General features: G+C 27.7%; 1 protein-coding gene across 2 annotated transcripts in view; it reads left to right on the plus strand.

Annotated features, from left to right (window-relative positions):
- The first annotated feature begins 5,280 nt into the window (after positions 1–5,280).
- LOC100203423 (nuclear cap-binding protein subunit 2) overlaps positions 5,281–14,775 on the plus strand; it is a 13,895-nt gene continuing 4,400 nt past the window's right edge. Inside the window, exons 1-3 of one of the 2 annotated variants that reach the window (XM_065816248.1) lie at positions 5,281–5,395; positions 13,037–13,195; positions 13,319–13,397. The gene's annotated coding sequence lies outside the window, so the exon portion shown is untranslated. The remainder of the gene's footprint in view (positions 5,396–13,036; positions 13,196–13,318; positions 13,398–14,775) is intronic. The other variant, XM_065816249.1, reaches the window with a different exon arrangement.

Genomic DNA, 14,775 nt, shown 5'->3' on the forward strand with positions numbered 1-14,775 from the left:
TGTTTTTGGACTTTTTGTTTTTGGCGCATTTTCCTTAAATACCGACGATTTGTTGTTTTTAAATAGATATAAAATGAGTACCAAACATGAACCGCATAACTCGAAAAATTTCTTTTGTTCTTATGAGATGGCGAGTAAAATGTTCGAATCTACAAGAAAAGATAAAAAACCGTCCTTAGTATCGAGTATTTGGCCGCAAGTTTTTTTTTCTCGTTCTGTTTTAATTTAGTATATTCAACAATATTATTTATATTTTTATTTTTACAAATTCTTACTGGTGATTACTGTTCTTTCAACCTTCAAAATTTGTTGCGTTCATTCATGAAATGTTTACTTGTAGAAATTCAGTGACTTTATATTTTACTTGAGTAAAGTAGAGTCTAATCATTGTTATTAACGGCACTGTTTAATTAGTAAGATTTTTATTAAAAAAGGATCCATTTAAATAACTTCTATTGCTTTTTTCGAGTATTGCGTGTTATTGTATTTTGAGTTTTTGTATGTTTTGCGTATTGCGTGTTAATTAATGATCGAGTATTTTGAGCATTTTGAGTATTTTGTTTATTTAACTTCTATCACTTTTTGCGAGTATTGTGTGTAATTCAAACTTAAAAAAATATTTTTTAAACATCAGCACCATCAACTAATTAAGTTTCGTTTTGGATTTCTCAGTTTTCTTGTTTTAAATTTATTCAATTCTTCGGTTTTAATAAATCAATATTATTTTTCTTTTTTTTAAATCATCTCAAATTTTGTTCTTGACAAGCAAAGAAAACGTAGATACTGAAAAATTGTTGTTTTGACCAATATGTTCTTGTCTGAAATTTGTATATACATTTTTTATTTATATGAATACACATACATATATAAATACATACACGTACACACTTACATATATATATATATATATACACATACATACATACATTTTGTATATATTATTTTACTTTTTTTTTTTAATATAAAGTACATTACCAAATATTTAAATTTTTATGCTTTTAATAAATTATAATAAATAATATAATCATCATATCAATAAGAAAAAAAACAAAAATAACAACAAAAAAATAGACTAGTTTAAATAAAAACTTGGTATCTGAAAGAAAATCTAATGATCGTGTCACTAGAGCCATATAACGTTATAATAAAATGTAACTTGAGCCATTAATGAATATAAATGTAAATAAAAACGACAAAGTACGAAAACAAATACCGTGTTTATATAAATTTTTTATTTTTAAAAGTATTTCGCATCCGCATCAATAGCAAATAGAATGCTAGAGCGAATCAAAAAAACATTTCGCAGTCGTTGTTTTTATTTATGACGCACACTGTATCCTATGGTCGCCGCATTTAAAGTCCAACATTGAGCAAGTCCAACATTGTCGAGCAAGTCCAACATCGAGCAACAAAAACAATATCATCTATTAAACACCTGTCCCATGAAAATTAACTCCAACTGCTCGGTCTAACAACACTTAAAGAACGCCGTAAACGAATAGACCTTATCGAGCAATTTAAAATCACGCGTCAACTCTATCTTGCCAGTTTTTTCGTCCCGCAAAAAACAGTAAAGCTAAGAATATATTTTGCGAGGGCATAACCAAAAACTAGAACGTAAGCAAAAATTGTGAAGAACGACAAAACATTTTTTTCAAATAGAGTTGTTGTCCCATGGAATGCGTTTTCCCAAGCAGCAGTGTACGCTCCATTAGTCAATGCTTTCAAAGACAGCATAACAAAGTAATTCTAGAGACGCAACTGCTGCTTTGTCTGTAGCTTCTGTGTTTTTATTTTCATCAGCATAGAGGGGCATGGTGTAGCACCTATTCATCAAACTATAAATAGATTTATTGTTTTTATTTTTTTTTTGATCACTGAATAAAAAAAAAAAAATAGAGATAAATAAATAAGAAATAATTAACCGCGTACACATTCCCTGTCTTAAACCCTTCATCTCTTGCACGCATCCATACGTTTTTGAATAATCATTACCCCCCTGCCTCATACCTGCGTAAGTATTTTATAATGTGTAAGTATTTTATAATTTTAAAATAACAAAACATTGCGCATAACGTTAGGAATGATTTGTGGGTTTCTGATGGCGATAAAGGAATCGTTACAATTGAAATTTTAAACAATAAAAGCGATAAGTTTAAAAGCAAAAGCACTCTACTAAGTTGTTGTTATAGACCACCTGGTGGTGCGTCAGAAAATTTAAGCTTATACTTAAAGCACAATATTTTTCATAAAGGTAACAAAGAAAAGAAAAAAAACTTTGTAATTGGCGATTTAAATATGGATTGCTTACGATACAGCGAAAATAAAAAAATTTTATGATGAAATATTTGTATCAGGAGCAATACCGCTTATCAACCGGCCTACTCGAATAACAGAAAACTCAATCACCCTAATAGACAATATTTTAACAACAGATGTATATAACAATAACATACAAAAAGGCATTATAAAATCAGATATATCAGACCACTTTCCCATTTTTCTAACAATCAACACAATTTTAACTCCTAACACTAATAAAAGTCAAACTATAAGAAAACATATTTTTAACAAAAAAAATTTAGAAACGTTTAAGTATCAATTATCAATGTTAAACTGGAAGCATATAAATTTTAATGAAGACATAAATGTAATCTATAATAAGTTCTTTAATACATTCTTCTCGGTGTACGATGCAAATTTTCCTGTTTTCGAAATAACCTTAAAACCAAAAACCTTAAAAAGTCCTTGGATTACCAAGGCTCTTAAAAAATCTTCAAAAATTAAACAAAATTTGTATATAAAATATTTAAAAACAAAATTTCATGCTAATTTACGCATATATAAAAACTACAAAACTCAATTTGAAAAAATTCGTAAAAACCTGAAAAAAAATTATTACTCTAATCTTATTACTAAATATAAAAATGACTCAAAACAAATATGGAAAATATTAAAAGAAATAACGGGGAATCAGAAAACCTGTTCAAATTTCCTTCCGAAAATGATTAAAATAAACAATTTATGTGTATATGAACCAAATGAAATAGCGGAAGAGTTTAATAAATACTTTACTGATGTCGAAAGTAAGTTGGCTGATAGGATTCCTTCTACGAATATTTCCTTTAATGATTTTTTGACAACTTCTAATAATTTACTTTCTCCCCATGACTTATTCCTAGATTTATCAATTGAAGAGTTTGAAAGAGCCTTCAAATCTCTAAAAAGACACAAAGCAATCGGTGCCGATGGAATAAACGGGAACATTATTATAGATTGCTATGAAAGTTTGAAAAATATTCTATTTAAAGTTTTCAAAACATCTATACAACAAGGGGTTTTCCCTGACCTATTAAAAATTGCTAAAGTTATCCCGATTTATATAGACGGAGAAAAATCAAACGTCAATAAATATCGCCCTATTTCTATCCTTCCTACGTTTTCAAAAATCTTAGAAAAAATTATCTTTGAAAAGACATACAACTACCTGATTTCAAATAATTTACTATATAAAAATCAATTCGGCTTTAAAAAAAATAGTTCAACTGAAAAAGCCATTATTCAGTTTACACGTGAAATCTCAAATTCTTTTGCTAAATCACAATATACACTTGGTGTTTTTGTCGATTTATCAAAGGCTTTTGATACAGTCAATCATGATATTCTACTTAAAAAACTTGAGTTCTACGGAATAACTGGTAAATTGATCAAATGGTATAAAAGCTACTATTGATTTTCAAAATAAAACATTAATTGAAATAAAATGTGGTGTTCCACAGGGTTCTATACTTGGTCCACTTCTCTTTTTAGTATACAACAACGATCTAAATAAGGCCTCGAACTTTATGAGCATCATGTTTGCAGACGATACAAATTTATTTTCATCAAACAAAGACATTAACAAACTTTTTTTAAATATGAATGAAGAACTTATAAAAATTTCGACTTGGTTTAAATGCAACAAACTAACCTTAAATATTGACAAAGCAAAGTGGATCCTTTTCAACTCCTCAACAAAAAAGCGTTTTTTGCCTAATGATTTACCAAAACTTTATATTGATGAAGTAGAAATAAAAAAAGATTCCATTTTAAAATTCCTAGGTATTTATCTCGACGAAAATATGATATGGAAAACTCATATTGATTATATATCAACAAAAGTTGCAAAAAGTTTTGGAATCCTGTATAAGGCCAGAAATTATTTAAATAAAAATAATTTAAAACAACTATACTACTCATTTATTCATAGCTATATAAACTATGCAAATATTGCCTGGGGAAGTACAGGTAAAAGTAAATTGCAATGTCTTTACCGCCATCAGAAACATGCAATGCGAATAATACATTTTTTAAATCGTTTTTCAAATGCAAAACCTTTATTCAAAGATATGAATGTATTAAACGTTTTTGAACTTAAATTGTATAATACTTTATGTTTTACGTTTTGTTGTATGAACAACCCTTTATTACATGTTTTTAAAGAACTATTTACCTTTAAAGTTAAGAATAAATATAGTTTGCGAAATAAGAACTATTTAAAAGAGCCCTTTTGTCAAACAAAGTTTAATCAATTTTGTATAGATTATCGAGCACCTTATCTCTGGAATAGAATTGTCCAGCCTAATTTTGATTCATCTATCTCTTTTTCTGTTTTTAAAAACAAATTAAAGAATATTATTTTTTCAACGGATAACATATTGAAATATTTTTGAGATTTTATTTTAACGATTTATTATTTGAAATGTTTTGGATTGTTATTTTGTCATAATCTACTTGTATTATTTTTTATTATATTTATATTGTAATTTTTATATGGTTCTGGCGACAAGATCGTTATGATCTTCTTCCAGATTCCAAGTTTATATATTTATATATTACGTGTAAATCACGACATGTAAATAATGTAAACTAAAACTAAACTTAAAAAAAAAATAATAATAATGTAAAATACTGCGTAGCGTATTTTGTAGAAGATCCCTTATTATTATTAAAAGATGAGGTTATTAATTTAAATCTAAGTACATTCAAAAAAGTTTAATTTTTTAATTTTATCAGATAACACCTTTGTTCCACTTAGCCTTTCAATTAAGTTTCATTACGATGACCGAAGAGCACAAATATTCAATACCAACACTGAACATTCGTTGAGTGTCTTAGGGGTCCATAAATTACGTCACGCAATTTTCGACCATTTTTGACCTCAACCCCCCTCCCCCACTACCTCGTCACAAAATCGTAACACTTAAGTAGCAAGTTTTATGAGTCGTCACAAAACCACCAACTCTCTCCCCCTTTTAGCATGACGTAATTTATGGACGACCTTGATTAATACGTCTATGGAGGTGTCGTACATTGTGCACGGCATCTATATAATGTCAATTATTGTCTCTTAAAGGTTCTATTTTAAATGAATTTAAATTTATTATAATAATAAAATCAAGTTATTTAAATTTTACTTTATGAAGGTTTTGTTTTAAAAATACTGTCTTTTAAAGGTCAAACGTGTTACCACTGATCTCAAAATATACTTTTATTTATTTTGTTATATTTTGAGATGAGGTACCTCATCTCAAAAAAATTAAAAAATTGTTGTACAAAGACTTTTAAATTAAAATCTTCATGATAAAAGTGACCTTTGAAATACTTTAGGCGGTGAAGAATTTCACAAGTCATGATCAATGTTTTTGAAAGCATTTTTGAAAGCATCACGAATCGTGAAATTCTTTAAAACTTAAAGTATTCCACAGGTCATATTTATTTCAAAGATCTTAATTTAAGAATCTTTGCACTACAATTTTTTAATTTTTTTAATTAGTACAAATTTAATCAATAAAATGGTCTAAAAAATGTTCTAATACTCATTTGAATCTCATACTATAAGATATCTAAACACTTTTGATAATTACCTTCTATAAGTTATATGGGTAGGAGGTAATTATCAAAAGTGTTTAGATAAAAACAGGACTTATTTATGATCACTTGCAGTCTGTAAAAATTTTTTTTTAGAAAAAATAGGATAGAGAGCATTGTTTCTATGTGTAGGTTTTCGAACAAATTAGTGCATTCTGAAACTGTTACCTCAAGCTGAAAAACCATTATTTAAACAATTTATTCAATCAATTTTTAGTTAGTTTAAATATCCATCAATGAAATCAATAGAATAAGATAATTGTGTGATTTCATAGAATTATTTGATATCATAAGTTCAAGTTCAATTCAATCAATATATTTTCACTTTTAATAATTGGCTATATATTAGGCAATAATAAGGAATATTTACAAGCAGTTATAAACTAATAACACGTAAACACCTAGGTCTTTATGTGTAATACTACTGTAATTATTGTGAAATAATAAAAATAATAACAACAATTATTACAGATATTATATATATATATATATATATATATATATATATATATATATATATATATATATATATATATATATATATAAATTATAGAAAATTATAGATAAAGAAAATTTACCTATAATTTGACAAGATAAAGAAGATAGAGACTCTTTTATTAGAAGGGAGTATATTAAGTTTTAAAGAGTCACATAATGATTTGCTTATAAATGTGTCAGAGCTTTCAGTGTCAAGAAGAGCTCTTAACTTGGCCAAAGCAATAAAGATATAAACAGTAGAGTTGAGTGAGTTGATAGACAAGCAAGTGATCAAGACTAAACTTGGTGCATGGAAGTTAGCAGCAGCACACATGACAAAGTTCTTTGATGATTTGCATACTTTCTTTAAATGTCCTTTCTTACCACAATTGTTACATTCTGCGTTTCTGGCAGGACATGATTGTTGAGGGTGAAGCTTATTTCCAAATAACAAAGTCCACTAGGCTTAGTAGAAACTGAAACAAGCTCAGTAATACATTCAGAATGTTTATTAATTGTAGCAACATTACTATACTCTGTATGTGAATACATTTTGTTATTTTTTTGAACGTTTTCCAATGAACAAGCTTGATTATAGGCCTCAGTAAGTTTAAGAATAGAGTTTTCTAGTAGTCCTTGGCGAATATGAGAGCTTAAACCACTTATAAATGAATCACGAATGTATTCTTCACAATGTTCTGAAGCAGAAACCTGTTTAAAGTTGCAATCTTTACTGAGTGTATGTAAGGCCTGCAAAAACTCATTAATAGATTCTTTGGATGATTGTTTACATGAAGCTAACTGATGTCTGGAGAATAATTCATTTTTAGGTTTTAGTAAGAAATTCAGATTTGAGAGGCTGATAACAAATATTCTCATGTAAGAATGCCTGATGGACGTGAGACCACTGTTGCTACAAGACATCTCACACCAATGGCTGATATAATTAGTGATAATGACGGAAATAATAACTACAAAGATAACTCCAATGAACCTGATACAATCACCTGAGCCTCTCCATCCAAAAAGAACTCAAAACTTCAAATATAGCCATTTAAATATTTAGGAGGATTCCGGGATCTTCCAGAACAATAAGGGATTCTTCAATAGAAATTCCATTAGAATTTGTTGGAGAAAGAGTAAAAAAGTTTTGAGTTTTCTTTGTAGTTATTATTTCCGTCATTATCACTAATTATATCAGCGATCACAAATAGTTGTTACCAGCAATGAGAGACATAAGAAATGTATGGTCATTGACTACTTATAAACAAAAAATTGCTTTACATTACGTGATGCTTATCCATTACCTAACATCAATTAATTAGTTAACTCTGTTACAAAATATTCATTATTTAGCACATTTGATTTAAAAAGTGCTTATCACCAAGTACCTCTCCTAGAAAATGGCAAGTATTATACTGCCTTTGAGTCCAATGGACATCTTTTCCAATTTAAAAGAATTTCTTTTGGCCTCACTAATGCTGTCACACAACTTCAAAGAATCATGGATAAGTTTATTCAAGAAAACAAATTAGAAGACACCTTTGTATATCTAGATAACTTGCTTGTATGTGGTACATCTAAAAACAAACATGATTTCAATTTAGAAAAATTTCTTGAAGCTTCTAAGAAAGCAATGTTTACATTCAATGAAGAAAAGTCTATGTTATCTACTTTGTGTATAACCTTCCTAGATTTTATTATAAAAAGTAGCTCTTTTTCTCCTGATCCAGTTTGCCTAAAGCCATTAATTGAAATGCCTGCTCCCACTGTTAGTGCTTCTCTCCGTCGTGTCCTTGGTATGTTCTCATACTATTCCAAATATATCAAAATTTTTCTGACAAAATTCATCCTTTATCTCTAACTTCTACTTTTCCACTGTCAACTGAAGCTATTAAATGTTTCAATGAAATAAAAGAATTGATCTCTCAATCAGCTCTACTAGCTATTGATGAAAGTATGCCATTTGAGGTGGAAACAGATGCCTCCGATTTTGCCATAGCTGCAAGGAAGCTTATGCTATTGTCGAATCACTTCGAAAATGGAAACACTACCTTGTTGGTCGGCATTTTACTCTAGTCAATGACCAGCGCTCTGTCTCTTTCATGCTTGACGATAACAAGAGTTGGAAAATTAAGAATGACAAGATTCTGAGATGCAGGATAGAACTTTTTTTGTACAGCTATGATATAGTTGATTGCCCTGGATGTAACAATTTTGTTGCTGATGGCCTCTCTAGATAATATTATGTAAGCAATTTTAACAGCACCTTAATAAAATCTACTCAACCTTTTGAGCGACTAAGCATGGATTTTAAAGGACCTATTCTGTCTTCATCTAGCAACAAATATTTTTTTTGACAGTTATTTATGAGTTTTCAAGATTTCCCTTAAATGTTTAACTCAACTTTTCACTTTATTTGGTATGCCAGCTTATATACATTCAGATTGAGGCATCTTGCTTCATGTCTACAGAGCTCCGCAATTTTCTTAATTCTTGAGGTGTCAACCTTAGTAGTAAGTAGTAGTAGAACTACTCCTTATAATCTTCAGGGTAATGGTCAGTCTCAAAGATACAATGACATAATTTGGAAAGGAATTTTTGCTTGCTCTCAAATCAAAGAATTTACCTACCATGAACTGGGAATATAGTTTACCTGATGTCCTTCATTCAATGTGTTCCTTACTTTGCACTTCTACTAACGCTACACCTCACAAACGATTATTCGGATTCAGTCGACATACTTCTAATGGACACTCTTTTCATACATGGGTAACTAATTTGGGTCCTGTGTTGCTTAAAAGGCATGTTAGACACAGCAAATATGAACCTCTGGTTGAAGAGATTGAGCTTTTAGAGGCTAACTGTAAATATTCTCATGTAAGAATGCCTGATGGATGTAAGACTACTCTTGCTACAAGACATCTCGCACCAATGGCTAATAATAATCAGTGATAATGACAAAAAAAGACACTCTAATAACTCCTGTTTTATTGTGTTAATAAGTTTACATATTATTATATAAAGAAAAAATTGAAGTGTAGTGAATTTAATAGTCTATAACTAATTCTAAGCCAACATAGAAGGCTTTATTCTTCATATAATAATATGTAAACTAAAATATACAAATAGGTTAGTTTTAGTATACACATAATTAAACTCAACAAAGATAATAATAATTATAAGAATCAGCAAAATATATATAACTATATATATATGATAATATCATATATATATATATATATATATATATATATATATATATATATATATATATATATATATATATATATATATATATATATATATATATATATACATATAATATTATATATATATATATATATATATATATATATATATATATATATATATATATATATATATATATATATATATATATATATATATATATATATATATACATATATTATTAATATATGTATATATATATTATATTATATATTATATATATATATATATATATATATATATATAGACCCTCGGAATTAGGAAAAATGAGGTCGGCAATAATTTGCCGACCTCAATCTTTTTGAGGTCGGCATCAGGTCGGCAAAAATTACTTATCAAAATACTTTCAGGTCGGCAGTCAGGGAAAACCTGGAAAACCAGGGAAAAGTTTTTAAAATTTAGAAAATCAGAAAATACCTGGAAAAGTCAGGGAATTTTTCTTGAAAATCTTTAATATCAGGGAAAAATCAGGGAAATTTTTTATTTAAACATTTAGATTGAAGTTACTTTGCAGTATCCAGTTTTTAAATCTTTTTTAATATTGAAAGTTGCTCACTACAGTGGTTTTATAACATTTATGATATATAGTAGCTATATATGTTTAGATAAATGGATTACTGTAGTAACTCTGTTTGGGGAACAAGGATTCAGTTGTGAAAGTAAGATATCCTTCAAAATTAACAGGGAAAAATATATACTTTCCACCGCACAAACTCAGGGAAAAAATACTTAAAAATATAAAAAAATCAGGGAATTATCAGGGAAAACTCAGGGAAAATGGATTTTTAAAACTGCCATAAACCCTGTATATATATATATATATATATATATATATATATATATATATATATATATATATATATATATATATATATATATATATATATATATGTATATATATAGAACCCTTAGATGTTGTCCGAAAGTTTTTTCCATATTTTGTTGACAAAAAGTAAAAATTAAAATGCAAGACCGGAATTTTTTTTTTTTAATAATGATAGACTGCCTGCCCCAACCAAACCCTCAGTCGATGTAGCAGCACTCCCTTGCGGGTCAGGCTATTTGTCAGTCGATGTAGCAGCACTCTCTTGCGAGTCAGGCTATTTGTCAGTCGATGTAGCAGCACTCCCTTGCGAGTCAGGCTATTTGTCAGTCGATGTAGCAGCACTCCCTTGCGAGTCAGGCTATAAGATAGTCGATGTAGCAACACTCCGCGCATGATTTACAGTAAAAAAAATAAAAATAAAAACATTTTATTAAAAAAAATTAAAATAAAAACATTTTATTAAAAAAAATTAAAATAAAAACATTGTTTATATTGTTAAAAACATTCAAAATGTTTTAAAAACATTCAGAATGTTTTTAAAAACATTCTGGTCAATTAAATTTGCGTTTTTGTGGTTTTTTTAAAAAACGATTAATTTGTAATTAAATTAATGGTTTTTACTTTCGTCCAACACGGAAATGTTGGACGAAAGTTAAAAGTAATTAAAAGTGACGTATATGTTGGCGTAAGAATCACTTTTTTCCTTCCGCTCTTCCCAAAGCCAACAAACTATAGATCTATATATATATATATATATATATATATATATATATATATATATATATATATATATATATATATATATATATATATATATATATATATATATATATATATATATATATATATGTTCATAATTCGTTTGAATGTTATGTTATGTTTTTTTATTACATGAATTTAAATATTTTGTATATACTTTTTTTATAATAACAATGTTAGAAAACTTCTAAATATGCATACTGTTTTTTTGTTGTGCAACTGCATTAGATTTGTAGTTAGACCAGCCACATTTTTGTGTTAATAGACACAAAAATGTGGTAGCAGCATTCAATATGCAATTTAATCATTTTGCACAAATGAGCATAATTGGATTAGATATACAGTTTAAATTTAATGGATTTGTATGTTTAATCGAAAATTTGCTTTGATTTGCTTTAGCATATTAGTGGCAAACACATTGCTTGTAAAATATTGCTACATATATATATATATATATATATATATATATATATATATATATATATATATATATATATATATATATATATATATATATATATATAGATTGTTGCATTTTGGAGTACGGAAGGTAAAAAATGATTCTTGTGCCAACAAATATGTTACTTTTAATTACTTTTCACTTTCATCCAACATTTGCGTGTTGTCAGAAAGTTAAAACCATTAATTTAATTACAAATTATTCATTTTTTAAAAAACCCGCAAAAACGCAAATTTAGTTGACCAGAATGTTTTTAAAAACATTCTGAATGTTTTTAATAATATAAACTGTTTTTATTTTTCTTTTTTTTTATGAAATGTTTCTATTTTTATTTTTTTTATGAAATGTTTTTATTTTTATTTTTTACTGTAAATCATGCACAGAGTGTTGCTACATCGACTGACAAATAGCCTGACTCGCAACGGAGTGCTGCTACATCGACTGACTCGCAACGGAGTGTTGCTACATCGACTATCTTATAGCGGTAGTGGTGTAGTGGTAAAGCGCTCGCTTTATAAGCTGGAGGTTCCGAGTTCGATCCCCACCATGTCCCTGGTAGTACCGCGCTTAACTTGTTTCTCCGCGCAGCGGCCTTGTTTGTCAAGGTTCGTGTTTCGGAATTATAGAGTTGAGATAGGGTCATAACCACTATTAAGTAGCCTCCTCATTTGTAGTGGCTTTATCGGCCTTGAGGAGGTAAATAACAAAAAAATATATATATACATATATATATATATATATATATATATATATATATATATATATATATATATATATATATATATATATAAATTGTTGCATTTGATACTATGGAAGGTAAAAAATGATTCTTTTGACAACAAATATGTCACTTTTAATTACTTTTGACTTTTGTCCAACATTTGCGTGTTGTCAGAAAGTTAAAACCATTAATTGAATTGAATTAAATCACTTTTTTAAAAAACCGCAAAAACCCAAATTTAATTGACCAGAATGTTTTTAATAATATAAACAATGTTTTTATTTTTATTTTTTTTAATAAAATGTTTTTATTTTTATTTTTTTAACTGTAAATTATGCACATAGTGTTGCTACATTGACTATCTTATTGCCTGACTCGCAACGGAGTGCTGCTACATCGACTGAGGGTTTGGTTGGGGCAGGCAGTCTATCAAGTAAAAAAAAAAAAAATTCCGGTCTTGCATTTTAATTTTTTTTTTGTGTCAACAAAATACGGAAAAACTTTCTGACAACCAGTTAGGAGTTATATATATATATATATGTATATATATATATATATATATATATATATATATATATATATATATATATATATATATATATGTATATATATATATATTTATTTTATTTAGATATAGTGAGTTTTAAATCCAAAGATTATCAAAATGCGTTTTGGGTAACAGCAAGCTTTATGATCCAGTTCTTATATTTAAATCCATATTGTGCAATGAATAGGCTACCCTATTGTGGTGGTGGCTTCTGCAGCTTATCTTGTGATAAATAGTTTAACAGTTAAATTTAATATTGATTTTTATTTGAGCTTGGATTATGCATTTGAAATTTGAGAAAATCAGTTATTCAGTGTTAATTATTATTTTTATTATTGTATTATATGTTATATTTTTATTTACTAGTTCAAAGAAATGAATCCACCTCATATATATATCATATATGAGTACTAAGAATTGCAAATATTTTCTATACTATGGTCATGTAAGTTAAAGTGCTTGCCATTTTTTCTTACTTTTCTTTGTCTGTGTGTGTGTGTACACACACACACGCATGCACGTACGTACGCACACACGCATATATATATATATATATATATATATATATATATATATATATATATATATATATATATATATATATATATATATATATACTTTAGCAAATTTATGTGTGTGATGTCCTTATATTTTGCACACTTTAAATTTTAAAACATCAACTTTAATATAGACAGTTTTCCAGACAAAGAGAAAAAATAATGATAAAATAAAGATAGAATTAAGTTAAAAATTGTTCATGGAGCTGGTGATTATATTGTAATCTCAAGTATTTTTGCATGAACTTTGTGATTTTTTATTTTAAATATTGTAAATACATATATGCAAATCTAAATATTTTTTATTAGAAAATTATTTAATTCACATTGTTATGTAATTAACCTTACTTAACCCTTATGAATTATCCAGATTTTTTGAAATTTTATGTTCTAGTTTATCAAAAAACTAATCCCTTTCCAATATTTTCATGTATTTTTATCAACAATGTTGTAATTTCATGTATTTTTATCACCATGATGCATAACAGTAATTATGTTTAAAAAAAGTACATATGCCCAAATTCAATTTCCCTAACAAGGAATGATTATAGTTTAACATTTTACAGAAATACCAATTAACATATACAGAAAAACAAACTTTTTAGAATAAACTGTAGTAGATTAAAAGCATAATCAAAATAAAGACAGCTAATAAACTAAGCGGATACAGGCTAAACATAATTAAGCCTAAAATTCTCTTTTTGTTGTATGAAAGAATGTCACAATCTTTTCACTTGATGCTTCTTTCACTTGACGCTTCTTTCACTTGGAAATCACTTTGCTTTTGATATCTAAAACAATTTTAAAAAATCAAGTAAATTATCTTTTTTTCAAAATCTATATTGAGTATTTTGCTAAAGCATGAATAAGCCACAGTATCAAATGCATCTAAGGCATCACAAAATCACCTCAAGTTTTCATAAAGAACTGTTTGTTAATTTCATCAATCTTTTACATTGGTCAAACTCATCTGGTTTTTGTCTGACAAAGGAATTTCTTTTGAGGAAGATTCCCCATCTTTCTTGTCCTTATCTTATTGCTAATTTATTCCGCTAGATTAGTTGTTCCTGTATATATGAAGTTCAGGTATAATGCATACTTTCATAAATTCAGTTTAATCATCTTCTGGCAGAAGTGGTTGGTTCTAAAGTTATAAAATTCTTTAAGTGATGAGACAGAATTACATCCTCGTTTCCAAGCATGATTTTGCTGCCTAATGGATCCGAAAGTTTGTTTATCTCCCGTAGAAAAGAGCCAATCTATACC

Source organism: Hydra vulgaris, chromosome 13, assembly GCF_038396675.1.
Source record: "Hydra vulgaris chromosome 13, alternate assembly HydraT2T_AEP".
Taxonomy (NCBI): Eukaryota; Metazoa; Cnidaria; class Hydrozoa; order Anthoathecata; family Hydridae; genus Hydra; species Hydra vulgaris.